Source organism: Tachypleus tridentatus, chromosome 9 (genome assembly GCF_004210375.1).
Source record: "Tachypleus tridentatus isolate NWPU-2018 chromosome 9, ASM421037v1, whole genome shotgun sequence".
NCBI lineage: Eukaryota > Metazoa > Arthropoda > Merostomata > Xiphosura > Limulidae > Tachypleus > Tachypleus tridentatus.
Window position 1 is genome coordinate 742,756 of NC_134833.1, and position 26,737 is coordinate 769,492.

Consider the following 26,737-nt stretch of genomic DNA (forward strand, 5'->3'; position numbering starts at 1 on the left):
CAACTTGTGTAATTCAATATTCGACGGTATGTTGTATAATAAAACTAGGATAATTTAATACTGAACAGTAGATCGTAATATTAAACAACTACGGTAATTTAGTATTCAACGGTACACTGTAATATTAAAAATTTGGGCTACTTAATGCTCAACAGTACATTCTAATGTTAAACAACTAGGGTAATTCAATACTCGACGGTACATTGAAGTATTAAACAGTGTGTAACAAAACGTTGCCTATGTTACACCTCTGATTTGATATGCATGCAAAGATTTGTCAGTTTTATCTAACATGAAGAAAGTTCAAAGAAAACTGACGTCATGAGCTTAGAGGTTTACTGGAAGCTCGCGCATGCACAGGCTTCCAGTGTCCCTTTCAGACACTTGAAAACAGCGCTTCATAGGAAGTAACTTACTGTATTACTAACGGGAACAGTTCACGCAGGTCTGCATCAGTACGGTCAGCTTGTGGGCGCCAGCACCGTGTAGTGACACTCTGGTGGCGCCAGACTGTGAATGAAGATTTGATAAGTAGGTGCTATTGATCTAACTTCATCACGCCATGGAAGGAAAGAAGGTCTTCCTGAGACTAGTGATTATTGTACACATTGGAGTGTTGTCTTCAGAAGGTGAGCTGATTAATTAGTTCCTGGTGACCGAAACAAATTTGTCGCTTTATGTAATGACCAACATAAACGTCTACAGTTTGTCGCTTTATGTAATGACCAAAATAAACGTCAAAGTTTGTAGTTTTGTAGACTTTATGTAATGACCAACATAAACGTCTAAAGTTTGTAGCTTTATGTAATGACCAACATAAACGTCTAAAGTTTGTAGCGTTTTGTAATGATCAGCATAAACGTCTAAAGTTTGTAGCTTTATTTGTAATGACCAACATAAACGTCTAAAGTGTGTGTCGCTGCTACGAGAAACCAAATCAAGGAAATGTAAAATCTAATACGTTTCGGTTTTGTTCAGGTTTCACCTAAATATCTTGTAAGCATTCCTATCGTCTTATAAACTACATTGTTTCAACATCTTTATTAAACCATCAATTAATTATTATTTCTTTACTAAATGATTTATATTTAACCCTCTAAGGATTAACGTATACACGTTTAACATAACATTTCGTTTGATAGTGACTCTCATAAAAATTTTCAATTGTATTTGAAAACGGTTTCATTACAGTCACTTGGCCCGGCATGGATAAGTGGTTATGGCGCTCGTCTAGTAATACGTAGGTCTCGTGTTCGAATTCCTATCACACCAAACATATTCGCCCTTTCAGGCGTAGGGACATTATAATGTTACGATCAATACCACTATTCATTGGTAAAAGAGTAACCCAAGAATTGGCGCTGGGTGGTGATGACTAGCTGCCTTCCCTCTAGTCTAACACAACTAAATTAGGGACAACTAGAGCAATAGTTCTCGTGTAGCTTGGCGCCAAATTCAACAACCAATCCAGTTTCAGCTACAGCTTATTTCTCTGTAATAAAAGTATTTCACAGAATAACGTGTTGTTGGATCATGGACTAGATAAAAATGTAAGATTATTGTTAATGAGTGATCTTAACTTCTGTATCCTCTCCTTATATCTATGTCTGGTTTTGTGAGAAAAGCAACATGTCTATTGTTCTTAACTACCAGGTTATAGAGAACGAAGTAAACAAAACGCCATCTTTAATTTCAAACGTCAACACATAAATATTAGTGAGTATCAAAATTCAGAGTAGTTTATAAGATTTAGTCTGTGTCTAACTAAGGTAAATAATACTGAACACACTCTCGTCTGGTAATAATACACATCAAGTCTCGTCTCGTAATAATACACACCAAATCTCGTCTCGTAATAATACACACAACACTCACCAAATCTCGTCTGGTAATAATACACACAACACTCACCAAATCTCGTCTGGTAATAATACACACCACACTCCCAAAAAGTATCAATATTACTCATTTTAAGACACCAGATGTCAAATGTTACAACACAGTATTACTCACTCTTACAGACTAGGTGTCAGATGTTACAACACAATATTACTCACTCTTACAGACTAGGTGTTAGATGTTACAACACAGTATTCCTCATTCTTAGAGACTAAGTGTCAGATGTTACAACACAGTATTACTCACTCTTACAGACTAGGTGTTAGATGTTACAACACAATATTACAACACAATATTACTCTACAGACTAGGTGTTAGATGTTACTATTACTCACTCCTACAGACTAGGTGTTAGATGTTACAACACAGTATTCCTCATTCTTAGAGACTAAGTATCAGATGTTACAACACAGTATTACTCACTCTTACAGACTAGGTGTTAGATGTTACAACACAGTATTACTCACTCTTACAGACTAGATGTTAGATGTTACAACACAATATTACTCACTCTTACAGACTAGGTGGTAGAAGTTACAGTACAATATTACTCATTCTTAGAGACTAGGTGTCAGATGTTACAACACAGTATTACTCACTCTTACAGACTAGGTGTCAGATGTTATAACACCAATAAAACCCATTTATAGATACTAGACGTCAGATGTTATAACACAACACTACTCATTCTTAGAAGCTAGATGTCAGGTATTACAACACAGTATTACTCACTCTTAGAGATTATGTGTCAGATGTTACAACACAGTATTATTCACTCTTACAGACTAGGTGTTAGATATTACAACACAGTTTCACTCATTTTAGAGACTGTATGTCAGATGTTATAACACCAATATCGCTCATTCTTAGAAATGAGATGTCAGTTATTACAACACAGTATTTCTCACTCTTAGACACTAGGTTTCAAATGTTACAACACAATATTACTCATTCTCAGATACTAGATATCAGATGTTATAACACCACTACTTCTCATTCTTAGAATCTCGATATCAAATGATTGTTACAGTTGTAACATGAAACTGTTTTAACACAATTCAAGGTTGTAAGTAATGTCTGTATGCACATTAAAAGCCGAGGTTAACATTCTGTAATTTCTAGTAAAATTGGTTGGAGTATTTACAAGGCTGGAACATTAAAGCTATTTCAAATTAAAGCTATGATTCATAATTCAGTCTAAGATAATTAATTACTATCGAATTGTATTTTTATTCTTCTAACCAAGCATTTACTTTATTTGCTTTGTTTTTGTATCCGTTATTTCTGCAAAGATTGCTTAAGGCGAACGAAACACGTCATCGTATTTTTGAAAAGACTAAACTCAAGATATGATTTATTATCCTTCTAACTGATAAATTGATTTTTAATATGGCTTAACTTTCTTATCATGGGGATTTGTTTTAATAAAGTTTAACTTTTCTACCATGCGAACTTATTTTTACGAGTATTTAAACGCCTTATATGCGAACTGTTGTGTCAGTATCTAACATAATTTGAAAACGTAGTGAGTGTTTTCTATCTTCATGAACTGACTTGTTCATCGCTATTTTGTAGAAAAGAATTGCTTTGGTGATTAATCTTCGCACTATGATAAGCCTACTAGCGGTATGAACAGGTTACACGCGCATCTGACAGAAATAATTCCATAAATGTAAAGAGGTTACACTTACACATGTGATAAGCCTCCTAGTGGTGTCAATATATTACACTTACACATGTGATAAGCCACCTAGCGGTGTCAATAGATTACACTTACACATGTGATAAGCCTCCTAGCGGTGTCAATAGATTACACTTACACATGTGATAAGCCTCCTAGCGGTGTCAATAGATTACACTTACACATGTGATAAGCCACCTAGCGGTGTCAATAGATTACAGTTACACATGTGATAAGCCACCTAGCGGTGTCAATAAGCTACCCAAAGTAATTCTTAGATTACTATAAATAACATTATTAATAATTCTACCAGCTAGTTGGTAAGAATATACGTAACGCTAGAATAATACACATATAATAACACTTGAAAGAAAAATATTTCTTTTGCATTTGTTTAGAATTAGTTGAATTGTAAACAAAAATTACTGACAACTGATGATACATGAAGACTACTACCACACATTGTCACTTCTGAATTGAAATCAGCCTCCAATATAGCTAAATATTATTACATCTGACGGACCACAACATGTATTTTCTCTTCCAAATATAATATGAACACCTGACAGATCACAGCATGTATTTTCTGGTCCAATGATAATATTACTATACTTTCCGAGCCTAATGGACTACAGCTTTACTCTTCCTAATCGAACTACAACATATAACATTTTACTAATAAAAGAAACACTCTTTAGGTGTTAACAAAGAAAATTAAAGAAAGTTTTCCTTACACTTTTTAGTCTAAGTGAATTGTAACACTACATATTTCTTGAGTTAGTCAGATTATTTGTTTTCAAAATTCCAGGGCTGTCACTAATTCGTTGACTCATTGAACTTGTTGACATCTAGCGGCATAACTAGGTTACAATTTAAATGTATGTATTTCCATTACAATTTTTTAACGGTTTAAACTTCTACTCTATTTATTATTTTTGAACTGTATTGTAGAAGAAACACAGCATAAGAATAATTCCTCCAGCTCCTTCAGACGTCGACCTGTTTATCTCCTGATGATACGCATGGTTTATCCAATGGATATGGCCCGGCATGGCCAAGCGTGTTAAGGCGTGCGCTTCGTAATCTGAGGATCGCGGGTTCGCATCCCGGTCGCGCCAAACATGCTCGCCCTTTCAGCCGTGGGAACGTTATAATGTGACGGTCAATCCCACTATTCGTTGGTAAAAGAGTAGCCCAAGAGTTGGCGGTGGGTGGTGATGACTAGCTGCCTTCCCTCTAGTCTTACACTGCTAAATTAGGGACGGCTAGCACAGATAGCCCTCGAGTAGCTTAGTGCGAAATTCAAAACAAACAAACAAACCGATGGTTATTGACAATTGCTCTAAGCGTGCGTCACAAGGAAAATCCTTGAACATGAAATTCTCTTTTTAACAAATTTTCTTGTTGCTTTACGAGATTAACTGTTGGAATGTTTCTTACGTCGTAGTGCTCCACGCGAACTTTACTTGTCTACCACCACATAAAACTCAAATGTTTTCGCTGGAGAGAATGTCTTTCTCTATCATTACAACAACTTAATCTATGTTAAACCTCGAACCGATCTGTCCTAACGGTTAGTGTCACCCGCATATCAAATTGTCCTGGTTAGACAGAAAAGAATAGTTCAACAGTTTGCAGCAGGTGCTGTTGGCTAGTTGTCTTTCTTCAAACCTGTTAACTCAAAATTACGGACGCTTATATGAATATAACCTCTGTATAGCTTGGTGAGAAATTTATAAAACAAACTGTGTCATTTTTCTACCCACAAATAAAACAATGTCATATTTTTACTTAACGTTGGTACAAACTGTGTTATCTTTGTTGGTCATTCAAATAATGTTTTAATATAAACTACGATTTATTCACACTTTAATCCGTAATATTTATCCATCCAGTATGAGGCTTTAGTGTTATAAATAAATATTTTTCATGAGGCACTCTACCCCTGATGTTATGGGTATCTTTCTATCTGAACGAGGTTTTCTCTCCGTGATGATATGAAGAAACATCTATCTTCTGTTTCTTCCTGATATAACCAGCAACCATTTTTCTGGCTTAATGGGCTTTCTTTCCCACTGATGTCAGAGGGTAATTATTCTTTCTTTTTTCGTAGTCAGTTTTCTTTCCACTGTTTAATTAATAAACTAAAGCAGATTTGGTTTGGTTTGAATTTTGCGCAAAGCTACTCGAGGGCTATCTGCGCTAGCCGTCCCTCATTTAGCAATGTAAGACTAGGAGGAAGGCAGCTAGTCATCATCACCCACCGCCAATTCTTGGTCTACTCTTTTACAAACGAATAGTGCGATTGACCGTCACATTATAACGCCCCCACTGCTGAAAGGGCGAGCATGTTTGGTGCAACCAGGATTCGAACCCGCGACCCTCGGATTGCGAGTCAAACGCCTTCACCCATCCGGCCATGCTGGGCCAGAGGACTGTGAAATCTCAGTGATAAGTTTTCCTTTTCATAGATCGAATGGTCCTCGGTTCGAGATGTGATGACAATTTATACACTTTCTAGAAGGTGTAGTCAATTCCAATATCCTGTTCAAATAGTCAGACAGATGCTTTTTTGATAGTTCAACAGTAGGGGCTGCTACCCCTACATCCTAGGGTCTCTGATGATCTGACCGTTTAGGCGCAGATAGCCCTCCTGTAGCTTTGCGCGAAATTCAAGATAAACTGGCCGTTTAGACTGTCTACATTTGTTAGTTTTTGATATCGCGCAAAGATAAACGAGGACTATCTACGCTAGCTTTCCTTTACTTAGCAATATAAGACAGAGGAAAGGAAGCCAGTCATCACTACCCACCGCCAACGTTTGGGCTACTCTTTTATCAACGAATAGTGGGATTGATTACCACATTACAACACCTCCACAAATGAAGTGGTGAGCATGTTTGGTGTGATGGGGATTCGAATCCGCGACCCTCATATTATGCGATGAGCGCCTTAACCACCTGGCCATATTGGGTCATGACTGTTTACGTACAAAGTGACCTTAAGTTTGATAAATCCCATTGGTAGTTTAAATTTGTGATTATCTACTGTTAGTTAGTTATTTTAATAGAAATTCGATAACTTTAAATCTGTGTTAAATGTTTCCATCGTGTCTGGAAGACAGTATATTTTGAAGTTTGACTGTTTCACTTGTTGAGGTCTAAAATGACTGTATTCTACTTACCTAAAGTCTAAAGACAGCTGTATTCTACTTACCTAAAGTCTAAAGATGGCTGTATTCTACTTACCTGAAGTTTAAAGATGGCTGTATTTACTTACTTGAAGTCTAAAGATGGCTGCATTCTACTTATCTAAAGTCTAAATACGGCTGTATTCTACCTACCTAAAGTCTAAAGATGGCTGTATTCTGCTTACCTAAAGTCTAAAGATGGCTGTATTCTGCTTACCTAAAGTCTAAAGACGGCTGTATTCTCCTTACCTAAAGTCTAAAGATGGCTGTATTCTACTTACCTAAAGTCTAAAGATGGCTGTATTCTACTTACCTGAAGTTTAAAGATGGCTGTATTCTACTTACTTGAGTCTAAAGATGGCTGCATTCTACTTATCTAAAGTCTAAATACGGCTGTATTCTACTTACCTAAAGTCTAAAGATGGCTGTATTCTGCTTACCTAAAGTCTAAAGATGGCTGTATTCTGCTTACCTAAAGTCTAAAGACGGCTGTATTCTCCTTACCTAAAGTCTAAAGATGGCTGTATTCTACTTACCTAAAGTCTAAAGATGGCTGTATTCTACTTACCTAAAGTCTAAAGATGGCTGTATTCTACTTACCTAAAGTCTAAAGATGGCTGTATTCTGCTTACCTTAAGTCTAAAGATGGCTGTATTATACTTACCTAAAGTCCAAAGACGTCTGTATTCTACTTACCTAAAGTCTAAAGATGGCTGTATTCTACTTACCTAAAGTCTAAAGATGGCTGTATTCTACTTATCTAACCTCGAATTGTAGCGTATAAACTTTCAATTGTACGACTGATCCACCAGGAAGTTTTCTCAGTTGTAAACAGATTACTAATTGTTGTTTTTTAAATTCTTCACAGGGTGAACGGCTTAATGGCGAACCTCGTTTTCGTAATATGTCTTTAACTATTGAAAAAATCAATAACATATCAATCACTTATTGGAAAAAGCTATCTTCAAAGTATAGCTTGGCGTTTATCCAGATGGACGAAATGAAACGAAGATTTCTATTCCCTAAATGACCACATACAAAGCCCAACGCAGAGGCAAACGGTAGTAATTTACCGTCTAAAGAGCCTTCGGCTGTCTTACACAAAACGGAAAATTTATGTTGTGGTAGCTACACCATGAAGATGACAATAAATCAGGACTGGTGTAAATCGTGTTCAGAATAATTTCGAGCATGCGTGGTTAAAAGTCGAAAAAGAATATTCATAACAGGAACATTAGCTTGGAAAGAACACACGTGACAGTTTAATGTTCATTATTGTCTTTTAATCACACTAATACGATGTTTCTATCACCAGAGGTCACTCACTGATAACTTCATGAATTCTGAAGTAAACATATTTAATATCAGACACTATTGTTAATTGAGTTTCACTAAAACCAACATAATAATTGTTCACAACTTTCTGGCAGGAATTCTCTTTGCAGTGCTGAAAGCCCTCTGTGGTGATGTTTCCGAACTATGGAAGATTTTAGAGCATACGATGGATAATATTTCTAAAATAGATTTTTTTTCCTTTTGTTGCATACGTTGCACATAAATGGAAGTTTTAAAAAAACCTACTTAAGTTTGGAAAGCCTCGTTCAATGCTATTGATCTATCGTTTCCATATTTTCATATTTTCCATATGTATTAATTAAGATACCTCTTTACGATGTTCCAGGCTTGCTATTTATAAAACTAGTAGGTTTTCCAAAAGCTTCGAAAAATTGTTATAAATTTATATTAAGCGAATTATTCCTTCCACGTTATTATGTGTTACGACCGTCAAGGCATATTTAAGATGTAGAGTGCGCTAGTAGCTTCAAGTTATTATGTGTTACGACCGTCAAGGCATATTTAAAATGTAGAGTGCGCTAGTAGCTTTAAGTTATAATGTGTTACGACCGTCAAGACATATTTAAAATGTAGAGTGCGCTAGTAGCTTCAAGTTATTATGTGTTACGACCGTCAAGGCATATTTGAAATGTAGAGTGCGCTAGTAGCTTCAAGTTATTATGTGTTACGACCGTCAAGGCATATTTGAAATGTAGAGTGCGCTAGTAGCTTTAAGTTACTATGTGTTACGACCGTCAAGACATATTTAAGATGTAGAGTGCGCTAGTAGCTTCAAGAGAAGAATGGAACGATAATTAACTCGAAGCAACAAATTTATTTTGGTAAAAATAAGATCAAAAAGTGACTTTAAACTAATATCTAATAGAAAACTGTGTTTATTTTACACATGAGAACAACACTGCAGTTGTTGTTTTAATGATCTAATTTGTTGTAAAGGCGAGTCAACTCATGCGACATTTCATACAACAGACGAATATTTACCTTCTGATGACCATAAGAGTGGTCTAAAGGTTAAAGGTAATAAATAATGAAAAATTTTATCTTTTGACATTTATTTGAACCTTTCATTCTTTCACTGTCTTTCGTATTGTTACTGTTTTGTTAGCTTTACTCTGTTGGGTTTGTTTTATTGTTTTTACTGTTTTGTTAGCTTTACTCTGTTGGCTTTGTTTTACTGTTTTTACTGTTTTGTTAGCTTTACTCTGTTGGCTTTGTTTTACTGTTTCTACTGTTTTGTTAGCTTTACTCTGTTGGGTTTGTTTTACCATTTTTATTGTTATATTTAATATTCCAAGCATTTGAAACATTGTTGGATTTTGCATTAACCTATACAAGGGTAAGGTGGGCTAGGAGCTCCTGATGTTTAAATGGTAACACCAGCCACTGCTGACCCTTAGGATACTCTAACTGAATAGTCACTCTTATAGCACGATCAAGGCTCTAGTGCGCGCACCAAACACAACCTCAGATTCACGATAACCACCGGGATGTATTCACTATTTTAAGAACATTCTTTTACTAAATCTCTATTTTAATTAACTTAATAATTAAAAGGCCTACTAATTGAAGCACTCGTATCTTAATTCTCTATTGGGGTTTGAATCCCGTCAACAAACAGGCTCGTCCTTTCAGCCTTGGGAGCATTGCTATGTTATGATCGATCCCATTATTCGTTGGTAAAAGAGTAATCCTAGTGTTGGCGGTGGGCGGTGTTGACTACCTACATTTATCAAATTAGGGATAGTTAGAACACACAATTCTCAATTAGCTTCGAGTGAAATTTACTACAGAAAAAAACGATACCTGAAGCTGATTCCTGTAACTTTCATAAGATTATTCAATTTCTCTAATTCTAATATTTTCATTTAGACGTTAGGCAGTGATAAATTTATAGGATTAGAAGGAAGGGGTTAGAAAAGTATATATTTGATGGTTTTTAAGTTCAATCTATCCTCATGTTCCTACAAGACAAAATACTGATGAATGTTTGGACTTACGGTAGTTCTAAAACCAGAATTAATTCAAGTTTTGTAAATTAATGGTTCCACTTAACAAGTGCCTATCTTCTGAGATTTATCGGCGTTACAAAAACGTTTGAATGGCAAGAGCTAATTAAAGCCACAGTCTACCTCTTTAGCAGGTTTCTCTCCGATGATCAAATATTACATAACTAAAGACATCAAGATGATAAGTGTCGTAAAAAATTCAGACACAAAAATATTTTTTTAAAAAATCAAAATCTTTCATTAATTATTCCTGAAAATTTGTTGAAGCACAAGTAAAACATGAACACGAAATGAGAGCTTCGTCAAGGAACTTTTCTCAAACTCTTAAGTGTATTTCCATTCTACTTTGAGCTTTTTTCTGAAAATAAAATAGTTTGTTTGTTTTTGAATTTCGTGCAAAACTGTACTAGCTGTCCCTAATTTAGCAGTGTAAGACTAGAGGGAAGGCAGCTAGTCATCACCACCCACCGCCAACTCTTGGGCTACTCTTTTACCAACGAATAGTGGGATTAACTGTCACATTATATCGCCACCACAGCTCAATAAAACAGAACCTGAAATGTTTAGTACGATAACTGTTTCACTTTTCCACAGAATGAGGTATAATTGTCTAAATGCATCAAACATATTGCTTCAAAAGAAACATATAAACTAGAATAAATAATATTACAAATAAGTATTTCCTAATACTAAAACAAAACTCCAGAGGGCGTTTATATCCAGTAAAGCATTATTTTATCAAGATTTGCAGAGGTAAATAACAGCAAGTCTATGCAGCCTTCATTAGACCCTTAATAGAGCCCAGTTTAATGATTAGAAACTCCAAAACCAACAGTTAACCTAGTTATTTAGAGGAAATATATTCCGACCTTCAATCTCATCCGTAATGACACCAAGAAGATAAATAGTATTTATTAAATATGTATCCAGTTTTCTACACATATTTCATAATGACACCAAGAAGATAAACAGTATTTATTAAATATGTATCCAGTTTTCTACACATAATTCATAATGACACCAAGAAGATAAACAGTATTTATTAAATATGTATCCAGTTTTCTCTACACATATTTCATAATGACCAAGAAGATAAACAGTATTTATTAAATATGTATCCAGTTTTCTACACATATTTCATAATGACACCAAGAAGATAAATAGTATTTATTAAATATGTATCCAGTTTTCTCTACACATATTTCATAATGATACCAAGAAGATAAACAGTATTTATTAAATATGTATCCAGTTTTCTCTACACATATTTTCTTCACACCAGTCTTCACATTACCTGCTCAGTGAAGGGGCATTAGTTTGACCACAATCATCCAGTGTTCGCCTTCCCCTTGACCCCAATCACCGAGTGTTCGCCTTCCCCTCGTCAAATTTTTTACGCATTAGATTTGTTAATCCCTGCCAGAGCAGTCGGATCCGTAGATCACTACAAGACCCTAAAGTGGTCCGTTTGTTGGAATGTTGATCATGGGACTTATTGTTATTTTATGCGCTACACTTGGCTTATCTCACCTATCTCGTTTATCAACATCTTATACTGAGACGTGCAAAATTTTAGTTGATGTACTTGACCTCAAGGCAAAAACGATGAAGGAAGATAAATCTATCTTCGATCTCTCCAGATGTTCGTTTCTCGGCAACAGATATTTTGATAACGAATGTCTCCATTTAAATGTCATCAGGTTTTTTTTTTAATTTTTTGAAATAACATCCATCCTCTTGAGCTACACAATGTTTATCTCACTGGCTTCTATATAACAACCATCCTCTTGAGCTAGACCATGTTTATCTCACTGACTTCTATATAACAACCATCCTCTTGAGCTAGACCATGTTTATCTCACTGGCTTCTATATAACAACCATCCTCTTGAGCTAGACCACGTTTATCTCACTGGCTTCTGTATAAAACCATCCTCTTGAGCTAAACCATGTTTATATCACTGGCTTCTATATAACAACCATCCTCTTGAGCTAGACCATGTTTATCTCACTGGCTTCTATATAAACAACCATTTCTTGAGGCTGAGTTTATCTAGAGCAAATTTATCTCACTGGCTTATATATAACAACCATCCTCTTGAGCTAGACCATATTTATCTCACTGGCTTCTATATAACAACCATCCTCTTGAGCTACACCATGTTCATCTCACTGGCTTCTATATAACAACCATCCTCTTGAGCTAGACCATGTTTATTTCACTGGCTTCTGTATAACAACCATCTTCTTGAGCTAGACCATGTTTATCTCACTGGCTTCTGTATAACAACCATCCTCTTGAGCTAGACCATGTTTATCTCACTGGCTTCTGTATAACAACCATCCTCTTGAGCTACACCATGTTTATCTCACTGGCTTGTGTATAACAACCCTCCTTTTGAGCTAGACCATGTTTATCTCACTGGCTTCTATATAGGGTCTTTGTAACGTAATTAGAATAACAATGTTCTGGTCCTAACATGACCGTTCTTAACCCAGCATCTACGTGAAGTAATTACCATAGTTTAAACAGCATCGTTTTCAGAAGAGCCCATAACGGTAGCAAGGTTCGAACCATTGTTAACTGTGTCAACGATCATACTGTAATAACGTTTTGTTCTTTCCAGTGGATTAAAGTCAAATTACAGACACTAAGTAATATCTGTGCACACTACACATGTGAAGTGATATCTGTACACACTACACATGTGTAGTCTACATACGCTAAAAACATTCACGAAACCCGCTTGTGTTATGGGTATTAAAAGTTTAATTGAAGTGTAGTAAGAGCAGGGTTCTGACCTCGTTAGATCATCTTCAGGTTATCAAGAGAGAGTCTACGACGTTATAATTATATTAATTAATAACCTAATATATATAATAGATCTAAGTGGAACGCTCTTTACGGTCCCGTCCGTCATACATGTGGCCTGCAACGGTCAGTTACAAACTCTCCTTGTTAACCTGAAGATGACCTAAGAATGTCGAAACTTTGTTCTGTACTTTATTTTAGTTAAATTTTAATAACCAGCCGTCTGGAGAATACGTTCTAGAATACACCTTTCCATGATATAGAGCTCCTGTGTTTGTATTCGATACATGTGTATTTTAAAAATATTTAATATCCTGTCTCTTCAATAATGTAGAAGAAAACGTCACTTTCACCAGTGTTACATCAAACAATAGTAAATGTATTTATTATATATGTTATTGTACGGCTATATAATGTGAAGACATGACAGTTTTAATTTACACAGTGAGTACAAAACACATTCACACTAATGGTACGTTTCATACTTTCCACTACGATATAGGTTTATCTCTCTTCGTTTAACTTGTATTAAGGGTTACTGATTTGAGGTGAAATTCTCCTAAATAATTGTAATCCAAAAACACACGTTAATCAAAGACCTTAACCCTGAAAATTAAACGATACTTGGTTATTATAATGTTACGTATTCAAACCTTGTGTTTTGTGTTATTAAAATATCATTTTATAATTTGTGTTTTTTAGTTTATTAGTTTAATATTTTCTATTTTTTTCTTGCTTACAATATATTTCAGAGTTAAAACAATGGTCATTTCTTCAATAATATATTCGTTGTGAGAAGCCAACATTTATTTTATTCAAAAGTCTGTACATGAATCTTTCTGACTGTCTTTTCAACTGTTGATACCTGAAGCTTGACGAACTTTCATTTATATCTATCACCTGTTTTTAACTACTGGATCCGAGATTATCATTCGTCACCCAAGTGTTTATCAGACTCAGCCAGGAAGTTCTCTCTAACCGGCAGACAAAATTGTTCGGTATGATCGAACGTCTCTTTGCTAGCAAATTTATCGGAATATTGCTAAACTTTAAACTGTTGTTTGAAATCCTAATACACGACAAATGATACAGTGGCATTTCTGGACTAAGAAAACAGCCATTACAAACGAGTATATCGTGAACCAGTGAACTTTGTCTGTGGGTTTCAACCGCCCACTAAGAGTTCAAAGGTGAAGTTATGCAATTTCTAGCCTACAAAGTATTTTCAAACAAGAAATTACCATATTATATAATAATATCCAGAAATATTAAGTTCAATATGGATACCTATTGTTGTGAATTAATTAAGAAGTATACAGATAAACCAATATATCGGTCTGACTGTAGGTCCACACTGATATGAACATAGTGTAATAATTAATCAGTTTGGTTAATCTAATTATTAACCAGTTTTGTTAGCCTAATAATTAACCATTTGAGTTAATCTAATAATTAATCAGTTTGGTTAACCTAATAATTAACCATTTCAGTTAATCTAATAATTAACGTTTTAAGTTCATCTAATAATTAATCACTTAGGTTCATCTAATAATTAACTGTTTAGTCTACTTTAATAATTAACTGTTTAGTCTAATCTAATAATTAATCGTTTTGAATTAATTTAATAACTATTCAGTTCGGTTAATCTAGTAATTAATCAAACGAGTTTCGTCAGTGTAATCCATATTTTCATTGACGTATTTAGGTACATTGTGTTTATTGTTACATACAATACAGGTAGACAGTTTGTGTTTAATGTAATTTATAAGACTTTTGTAGTGTTTTTGTTTCTTGTTACTTACAATACAAGTTCATCTTTACAGCGTAAGCTATTACCGTATGCTAGTGTCACCTTACTATTTATCATGTTCTGTCCTCAAGATACCTATAACCGTATTCTACTGACATCACACTAGTTGTATTCTACAGACGCTTTACTGAAGACAAGTGATTATTTACGCATCTGTTTATTACAAGAAGAATTGAATACATTTTTAGTGACTAACTGATTTTCTCTATTTCCAGTCAGCTACGACGTATCCTGTTCTAGCTCTCTAATGAAGGTTGTTGTTACGATCAATGACGCACGCGCAGTGGTTTACCTGGACAAGCTTAAAGGCTATCCAGGTTGGTTTAATATAAACAGAAATTCGAGATTATCTTACGTTTCACACTATTTGTACCTTTAAATAACGTTACACATTGTTTGTAAAATTAAATATAATTCCATTATTACACTGTCTATACTTTTTGTTAGGTATTAATTTTACTTTCAAAACTTACGAAGAAGTTTTAACACAAAGCTGAAATTAGGTAAACGGTTTATTGTGTTTATAAAAGTTCAATGGTTGTCTTATAACGTTATACGACTTGAATAATGATAATTAAAGGTTAACTCATTAATTATAGACTTGAATGATAATAATTAAAGGTTATCTCATTAATTATAGACTTGAATAATAATAATTAAATGTTATCTCATTAATTATAGACTTGAATGATAATAATTAAAGGTTATCTCATTAATTATAGACTTGAATGATAATAATTAAAGGTTATCTTATTAATTATAGACTTGAATGATAATAATTAAAGATTATCTAATTAATTATAGACTTGAATGATAATAATTAAAGGTTATCTCAGTACTTGAATGACAACTTGAAACGTTACGTTTATTACTAAACTAACACTAGGATGTTAATTAAGTTAAATGTTTCAATAAATTTTTAACTTTGTGTGAACATTATGATCCAGTTATCTTACACAGCACTTTAATTTGTATCAAGTTTTATGTTACACAGCACTATAATTTGTATCAAGTTTTATCTTACAGAGCACTATAATTTGTATCAAGTTTTATGTTACACAGCACTATAATTTGTATCAAGTTTCATCTAACACAGCACTATAATTTGTACCAAGTTTATTTATGCAGCTGTTCACGAATCGTTTATTGTGCTTTAAAGTTATGTTAATAGAACTTTCTATCATGTGTGGATGTATAGGTCTCAAAGATAATTTTATATAGATAGCTTATTAGATGTTGTTTTTTTGTTTTGTTTTTTTAATTTTGTGCAAAGACATACGAGAACTATCTGCGCTAGCCGTCCCTAATTTAGCAGTGTAAGACTAGAGAGAAGGCAGCTAGTTTTCACCACCCACCGTCAGCTTGTGCTACTCTTTTACCAACGAATAGTGGAATTGTCTGTCACGTTATAACGGCCCCACGACCGATCGCAAGATCATGTTTGGTGCTAAATAGATATAAATTGAGTGTTTGTGAGTTTTCTGTAGAGTATGTAAAGTGCTGGATTTAAAAAAAAAAAATGAATTACCATATATTGTACTTTAATAACAGTTTGTTTGTTTGTGGTTGAGCACAAACATGTGTGTTATGCCAACAATGGGTATAGAATCGTGGTTCCTAATGTTATATGTCTGCAGAGATACCGTTCTGTTACTGCTGTAATAAAATAGTTAATGAGAATAGTTTATCTGTTTTATTATATTCTAAAGGATACAACTGTGTGAGGAACATTTCTGTATGTTTGGCTTGTACATATATTACTTTAAAACAAGTGGGCTGTGTGCTGTTTGTGTATTGTTGAAATTCATCACCAGCAAGTCCGAAGCTCCTAATCTAAATAATCCTACCCGTCCATACGTGTAACACTTGATTCATAAAAATAACATTCAAGTTTATTTCAATAGATGGAAGTCGTGAAGCCATTTGTTGGAGAAACGTTCCTACTTTAAACCAACGTCGTGTTATTTTTGTTTTTCAGACAAAGCCACACAAATGTACATTACTCTAATTTGACTAGATAAACTGCACTCTACCGATAGGTTCTGCTAACTATTGGGCCAACAACTAGGCTCAAGTACTGTTGAAAGGCTTTTACTGTTGAATTGAGTTCAGCAAGTTATGTAATCCATACTTACTTGTCGGGTGTTTACTTTACTGTTCTGCTAATTTCAGCAAATTACGTAATCCATACTTACTTGTCGTGTGTTTACTGTACTGTTGTGCTGATTTGAGCAAGTTATGTAATCCGTACTTACTTGTCGTGTGTTTTCTGTACTGTTGTGCTGATTTCAGAAAGTTATGTAATCCATACTTACTTGTCGTGTGTTTACTCTACTGTTGTGCTGATTTCAACAAGTTACGTAATCCATACTTACTTGTCATGTGTTTACTGTACTGTTGTGCTGATTTCAACAAGTTATGTAATCCATACTTACTTGTCCTGTGTTTACTGTTTAACTGTTGTGTTGATTTCAACAAGTTATGTAATCCACTTACTTGTCGTGTGTTTACTGTACTGTTGTTGATGGTTATAACAAGTAATCCGTACTTACTTGTCGTGTATTTACTGTACTGTTGTGCTGATTTAAACAAGTTACGTAATCCGTACTTACTGTTGTGGATAATTATAACACGTTATGTAATCTTACTTACTTGTCGTGTTTACTGTACTGTTGTGATAATTATAACAAGTTATGTAATCCGTACTTACTTGTCGTGTGTTTACTGTACTGTTGTGCTGATTTAAACAAGTTATGTAATCCGTACTTACTTGTCGTTTGTTTACTGTACTTGTTGTGATAATTATAACACGTTATGTAATCTTACTTACTTGTCGTGTGTTTACTGTACTGTTGTGATAATTATAACACGTTATGTAATCTTACTTACTTGTCGTGTGTTTACTATACTGTTGTGATAATTATAACACGTTATGTAATCTTACTTACTTGTCGTGTGTTTACTGTACTGTTGTGATAGTTATAACAAGTTATGTAATCCATACTTACTTGTCGTGTGTTTACTGTACTGTTGTGATAATTATAACAAGTTATGTAATCCATACTTACTTGTCGTGTGTTTACTGTACTGTTGTGATAATTATAACAAGTTATGTAATCTTACTTACTTGTCGTGTGTTTACTGTACTGTTGTGATAATTATAACAAGTTATGTAATCTTACTTACTTGTCGTGTGTTTACTGTACTTGTTGTGATAATTATAACAAGTTATGTAATCTTACTTACTTGTCGTGTGTTTACTGTATCTGTTGTGATAATTATAACACGTTGTGTAATCCATCTTACTTGTCGTGTGTTTTACTGTACTGTTGTGATGAATTATAACAAGTTATGTAATCCATCTACTTACTTGTCGTGTGTTTACTGTACTGTTGTGATAATTATAACAAGTTATGTAATCCATACTTACTTGTCGTGTGTTTACTGTACTGTTGTGATAATTATAACAAGTTATGTAATCTTACTTAATTGTCGTGTGTTTGCTGTACTGTTGTGATAATTATAACACGTTATGTAATCCGTACATACTTGTCGTGTGTGTTTACTGTACTGTTGTGATAATTTTAACACGTTATGTAATCCATACTTACTTGTCGTGTGTTTACTGTATTGTTGTGATAATTATAACACGTTATGTAATCAATCGTACATACTTGTCGTGTGTTTACTGTACTGTTGATAATTATAACACGTTATGTAATCTTACTTACTTGTCGTGTGTTTACTGTACTGTTGTTGTGACAATTATAACACGTTATGTAATCCATACTTACTTGTCGTGTGTTTTGTACTGTTGTGATAATTATAACACGTTATGTTATCCATACTTACTTGTCGTGTGTTTACTGTACTGTTGTGATAATTAAAACACGTTATGTAATCCGTACTTACTTGTCGTGTGTTTACTGTACTGTTGTGATAATTTTAACACGTTATGTAATCCATACTTACTTGTCGTGTGTTTACTGTACTGTTGTGATAATTATAACAAGTTATGTGATCCGTACTTACTTGTCGTGTGTTTACTGTACTGTTGTGATAATTATAACAAGTTATGTGATCCATACTTACTTGTGTGTTTACTGTACTGTTGTGATAATTTTAACACGTTATGTAATATACTTACTTGTCGTGTGATTTTTACTGTACTGTTGTGATAATTATAACAAGTTATGTAATCCATACTTACTTGTCGTGTGTTTACTGTACTGTTGTGATAATTATAACACGTTATGTAATCCATACTTACTTGTCGTGTGTTTACTGTACTGTTGTGATAATTATGTAATCCATACTTACTTGTCGTTTGTTTACTGTACTGTTGTGATAAGTGCACTTACGTTATCTAATCTTACTTACTTGTCGTGTGTTTACTGTACTGTTGTGATAATTATAACACGTTATGTAATCCATACTTACTTGTCGTGTGTTTACTGTAACTGTTGTGATAATTATAACAAGTTATGTAATCCGTACTTACTTGTCGTGTGTTTACTGTACTGTTGTGATAATTATAACACGTCATGTAATCCATACTTACTTGTCGTGTGTTTACTGTACCGTTGTGATAATTATAACACGTTATGTAATCTTACTTACTTGTCGTTTGTTTACTGTACTGTTGTGATAATTATAACACGTTATGTAATCTTACTTACTTGTCGTTTGTTTACTGTACTGTTGTGATAATTATAACACGTTATGTAATCCATACTTACTTGTCGTGTGTTTAATATACTGTTGTGATAATTTTAACAACAAATATTTATTTTCATTTATTTGTTCCAGTTTTATTGTGAATGTTTGTTTGTTAATAAGTTGTGCATGTCTGTTAGACCTTCCTAAGTTTAACTGATAGACTAGAAACAAGGTTGTTTGTCAACTAAAAGAAAAACAACACCCGCCAACTTTGAAGCTACCCTTTATCAACAAATAATAGAACTACCGTCCATGCTGTACCGCTTCCAAGGATGAAAATGGTTGCGAGATATGATTGGTAATTAGCACATGGACGGTAAAAGCCAACAAAGAGATGGCCCTACTTCTGATCTAAACCAAAACGGACTGTTCTCAACATTTTCAAACAACAGATATATTTATCGGTTTCGCCTGCCACTCGCCCTCAGTGGCTTATCGATACGTTTGCAGACGCACTATACTAAACATCGGGTTTCAATACACGTGTAGCAGAACACAAATAGCCCAATATGTATGTTTGTTTTAACAAATAAACTGGATATATGTCGGTCCAGGTTCGAGTTTTGAATGAACACATGAAAGAAAGTTCCTTTGACTAATCCCATAAAATGAGCTTTCCTTGAAGCAACATCTGGAATGTTTGTTGTTGTTTGTATTTTAAACTATTTATACTATTAGATAATACACTATTCGTAGATTATCTACTTCTTACGCTAATAACTCATTAAATAAATTGGACACAAACTCACGTACACTTGAAAAAATTTTGAGAGTTTCTATGAAACAATACAAATCAAGTTTAGATTTGAAATTTTCAAGAGAATAAGGAAATTAAAAAAATAGGATAAATTTTCGTATTTGTTCTGGAGGGTTTTAACTCGAACCTATTTAATATTTACACCTGTAGTTTATTTCTATCTTCAAGTATTTGTTCTGGAGGGTTTTAGCTCGAATCTATTTAATATTTACATCCGTGGCTTATTTCTTTCTTCAAGTATTTGTTCTGGGGTTTTAACTCGAACCTATTTTATTATTTATACCTGCGGTTTATTTTCTTCTCCTTACAATTATCACAATAATAAACGTCTGTCTTCAACTTTCTCTTGAAAAAAAGCGTTCTGCATTATTGTACGAATGCTGTTTACCACATCTTACCAACACTGACGTTCTATTTTTAAAAATTCTTAACAAATGGTGAACATTTATTTTCCATACTCTATTCTGATGGTTTTGGTTTCTTTTTATCAGACTGTCAGCCAGAAATGAACGCCGGTCGAGCAACATTTTACCTTCCTCTACACAACATCAACGCCTGTGGTACAATCCGTGTCCTTGAACAAGATGACGGTAAATCACCATCGTGACTTTACCCACACCTTTTCAACTTCCTACTTAAAGCGTATATTAAGGGCTTAATTTTAGATGTAATAAATCCACCTGGTTTTAAATACGACAATAGAAAACAATAATACTATAATAAACTATTATAAATTATATATAACGTCACTGCATCTTTTATTATTGTTTTTTCCAATTTGTTAACGATGAAATTCTTTTCGGAAACAGGGACAGAGAATTTTCTATCATAGGGTTGTCATTGACCACCAGATGAAGCCAAATGAGATTATCTTGGTGAAGTGTGCTATAACCAGCGGACATTACCAGTTATCTTGGAATAATAAAACAAAAGGAAATGTTCTTCCTGAAAACTTTGTTGAACCCGAGTGAGTTATTTAATCACTCAAGTTAAGAGTTTTGTTTACTGTTGGTTTTGCTCTTTATTTAACACGTGTTTCTAAGTCAATTAATGATATCAGAGCAAAAGGTTTTAAACTCAAACACAAAAAAAAAAAAATGCTATGGCTTTTAAACGATGTTTTCTTTTTCTAAATTTAATTACCCAAACAAAACACAATTCAGAATTACACAATAATACAACAATACCAACAGCGACAGTAAAAATGTGAAGTACACAATCATACAACAATACAAAAAGCGACAGTAAAAATGTGAAGTACACAATAATACAACAATACAAACAGCGACAGTAAAAATGTGAAGCACAATAATAATACAAACATGCGATTGTACAAAATGTGAGAGTACAAATGTATATAATACAAACAGCGACAGTAAAATGTGAAGCACATCAATAATACAATACAAACAGCGACAGTAAAAATGTGATGTACAATAATCATACAACAACACAAAAAGCGACAGTAAAATGTGAAATAACAATAATACAACAATACAAACAGCGACAGTAAAAATGTGAAGCACACAATACCACAACACAAACAGCGACAGTAAAAAATGTGAAGTTCACAATAATACAACAATATAAACAACCGACAGAAGTAAAAATGTGAAGTACACAATAATACAATACAAACAGCGACAGTAAAAATGTGAAGTTCACAATCATACAAACAATATAAACAGCGACAGTAAAAAATGTGAAGTTACACAATAATACAACAATACAAACATCGACAGTGACAACGTGAAAATCACAAAATTTACAATCAATACAAACAGCGAAAGCAATACGAAATACAGCGACAATACAAACAGCGACAGTAAAATGTGAAGCCAACAATAATAACAATAAAACAACGACAGTAAAAATCGTGAAGCACAATAACAACAAACAAACAGCGATTAGTAAAACAAATCCACAACAATACAGATAAAAATGTGAAGTACAGTAAAAAATAACAACAATCAATAACACAAACAGCGACAGTAAAATGTGAAGTTCACAATAAGACACCAACATGAACAGCGACAGTAAAATGTGAAGCAATCAATCAATACCAACAAAACAAACAATCGACAGTGAAAATGTGAAGTACAAATATTACAACAATACAAACAGCGACAGTAAAATGTGAAGTTACACAATAATACAACAATACAAACAGCGACAGTAAATATGTGAAATACATAATAATACAACAATACAAACAGCGACAGTAAAAATGTGAAATACACAATAATACAACAATACAAACAGCGACAGTAAAAATGTGAAGCACAATAATAAAATACACAAAACATCGACAAAAAAAGTGGAAGACACAATAATACAACAATACAAACATCGACAGTAAAATGTGAAACAGTACAATAATAACAACAAAATAATACAAAACAGTGACAAACAAAAATGTGAAGTCAAATAATCCACAAAACAGCAGCAGTAAAAAAATATGAAGTACACATAATACAACAACAATACAAACAGCGACAGTAAAAATGTGAAGTACACAATAAATACAACAATAACAAAACAGCGACAGTAAAATGTGAAATACACAATAATACAACAAATACAAACGTCGACAGTAAAAATGTAAAATCGCACAATAATAAATAAAATAATACAAAACAGTGACAAACAAAATGTGAATTACACATCAATAATACAACAATACAAACATCGACAGTAAAATGTGGAAGTACACAATAATACAAAACAGCAACAGTAAAAAATGTGAAGTACACAATAATCAACAATACAAAACATCGACAGTAAAATGTGAAGTACACAATCATACAACAATACAAAAAGCGACAGTAAAAATGTGAAGTACACAATAATACATCACAATACAAACAGCGACAGTAAAAATGTGAAGTAGTACACAATAATACAATACAAACAGCGACGGTAAAATGTGATGTACACAATCATACAACAATACAAAAAAGACGACAGTAAAATGTGAAATACACAATAATACAATACAAACAGCGACAGTAAAATGTGAAGTATAATAATACAACAATACAATAGAGACGATCAAAATGTGAAGATTTTATAACATTTCAAGATAAACGTTTACCTACACTTTGGAATATATTTTATACAATATTTTCTCTAATCAAAACATATTTTCAATTAGTGAGATTTATAAGAAACGATTTTTTTTGCAGGCAAGTCAATATCACCAACAACATTTGTTGCCCGGGCACCTCTTCCTTTTCTTAACGTTGCCTTCAAGCAAGGAGGCAAAATTCTTGACACAACATTGAACGTGAAACCTGGAACATCTTTGGAAATGTTAATTTACTTAGATGAGAAAATCGCGAGTGAGTTGGACATTGGCGTTAGAATTGGACATTAGACTTAAGGTTTGACATTAGAGTTAGACTTTGACATTCGAGTTAAAGTTGGACATTGCCGTTAAAGTTGGACATTACGCTTAGAAATGGACTTTAGATTTAGAGCTGGACAATGCAATTACAGTTGGATACTAGTATCAGATTGTGTATTCCTGTTTCTATTGATATACATCTGTATGTTCCTGTTTCTATGGAGATATACATCTGTATGTTCCTGTTCTTTCTATTGATATACATCTGTGGATACCTGTTTCTATTGATATATATCTTTTGATTCCTGTTTCTGTCGATACACATCTGTATATTCCTGTTTCTATTGATACACATCTGTATGTTCCTGTTTCTATTGATATACACCTGTATAGTTTATTTCTATTGATATACCTCTGTGGATACCTGTTTCTATTGATATACATCTTTGATTCCTGTTTCTATTAATACACATCTGTATATTCCTGTTTCTATTGATACACATCTGTATGTTCCTGTTTCTATTGATATACATCTGTATATTCATGTTTTTTGATAAACATCTGTATATTCCTATTTATATCGATAAATATCTGTATATTCCTGTTTCTAATGATATATATCTGGGATTCCTCTCTACAGGAATACTGTTTGCATTCTGATATGCTAAGATATGATAATACCTTACACTTTCTAATTTTATAAAACGACATTATTTATTGACACTTAAACTTAGTAATATGTATATTGTCTTAAAACAGGCAAGAACGAAATTAATACAACATGTATTGAATCTTCTTCAGCAACAACATACGGCCTTCTTACAAGTTATCTGAAAGTTACTGATCTTCAACATGAACAGGAAGAAGTCATCATCATGAATGGTAAGACGAATACAATGATGTATTCTGAAGAGTAATCACAATTAAATTAGGTATTGCAATGGCGTATTCTGTGAAGTTATAATTATTAAATTAGGTATTACAGTGAAGTATACTGTGATGTTATCATTATTAAATTAGGTATTACAGGAATGTGTTATATAAAGTTGTCACTATTAAATAAGGATCACAGTAATGTATCTTCTGTGAATATATCATTATTACATTAGGTATTACAGAGCTATATTATGTGAAGTTATCTTCTGACCCATACATTGAGACCCTGCATTCATGACCAAAAGTTAGTTATCTTCGTAGTTTTAATGACTCCTTACTAAGACATTCTACCCACTATCATACGTCACTGTAATACCTAATTTAATGACAACTAAACGACAATATGCCATTATAATACCTGATATACGATAACTTCAGCAGAACACTACACCACTGCAAAAGTATGATTATTAAATTAGTTATTACAGTGGTTTATTTTGTGAAGTTATCTCTTTATTAAATTAAGGTATTAGAGCAGGTATTTTCAGAAGCTATTATTAATAACTAGGTAATATAGTGGTGTATTCAGTGAAGTTATCATTATTAAATTAGGTATTATATTGTTTTATCCAATTGAAATTATAATTATTAAATTAGGTATTACAATGGTGTATCCTGTTAAGTGCTATCATTAATAATTAGGTATTACAGTAGAGTATTCATTAGAAGATATCATTACTTCAATAAAGTATTACAAAAGATGTATTACAGTGTTGTATTCTGTGAAGTTATCATTATTAATTTTAAAATGCTATTACAGTGATATATTATGTTAAGTTATCATTATTAATACTATACTACTGCATCCTAAAAAATGCTACGCATGACCTCTAGTTAGGTTACCATGGAAGTTATTCTGACACCTTACAAAGACATTCCACTTAGTGACCTATATGGCTTCAGAATGCGTCAATGTAATACCAAATTTATTGATAACAGAGATACAACACTATAACTTAATTATTATTGATAATTTCATATAATACACTGTAAAATTGTCGTTATTGATTGAATTGATTACAGTGATGTATTTTTGAAGTTATGATTATTACATTATTTTATGACCGTGGTGTATTCTCTCAAGCTATTATTAAAATCAGGTATTACCGAGGTGTATATTCTGTTAAGTTATCACCATTGAATTAGTTATTATAGTGGTGTATTCTGAGGAGTTATCAATAATAATTAGGTATTCCAGTGAAGCATTTTGTGAAGTTACCATTAGTAACTAAGTATGAGATTGTTGTATTCTCTTACGTTGTCATTATTAAATTAGATAAATATTCTGTGAAGTTATCATTATTAAATTAAGAATTACAATGGTGTATTCTCTGGACTTATCATTATTAAACTAGGTAGTATAGTGGTGTATTCTGTGAAGTTAACATTAATAATTACGTATTCCAGTGGTGTATTTGTGATGTTACCATTAATAATTAGGTATTACAGTGGCGTATTCTGTGAAGTTATTGTTATTAAAGAAGGCTTACAGAGGTGCATTCTGTAAAATTATTTGTAATAATTAGGAATTACAGTGGTGTATTTTGTGAAGTTACCATTAATAATTGGGAATTACAGAGGTGTATCCTGTTAAGTTATCAATAAAAAATTGTAATAAAGAGGTGTATTATGTGAAGTTATCACTAATAATAGTGTATTATAGTGGTGTATTTTGTGAACTTCTGTTAATAATTACTTATTAAAGTGGTATATGCTGGGAAGATATTATTACTAAATGAAGTATGACAATGGTGTACTAAAGTGCTGTATTCTGTGAAGTTATCATCATAAAATTACGGAATTATAGTCGTGCATTCTGTGAAGTGATCATTATTAAATTACAGAATTATATTCGTCTATTCTATAAAGTTATCATTATTAAATTAGGTTTTTAACTGGTGTATCCTGTGAAGTTATCTTTATTAAGAAATGTATTACAGTAGTGTATATTGTGAAGCTACCATTAATAATTAGGTATTACAGTGGTGTATTTTGTGAGGATATCATTACTAAATTAGGTATTACAATGGTATGTTACACTGCTGTATTCTTTGAAGTTACGATTATCAAATTACGGAATTACCATCGTGTATTCTGTAAAGTTATCATTATGAGATTACTCATTTCAGAAGTGTAATCTTAAAGGCATCATTATTATATTAGTTATTACAGTCTTATATTCTGTTAAGTTATCATTATTAAATTAGGTATTATAGTGCTGTGTTC

General features: G+C 33.0%; 1 pseudogene; it reads left to right on the forward strand.

The window, feature by feature from the left end:
- Positions 1 to 435: 435 nt before the first annotated feature.
- LOC143227010 (uncharacterized) overlaps positions 436 to 26,737 on the forward strand; it is a 29,946-nt pseudogene continuing 3,644 nt past the window's right edge.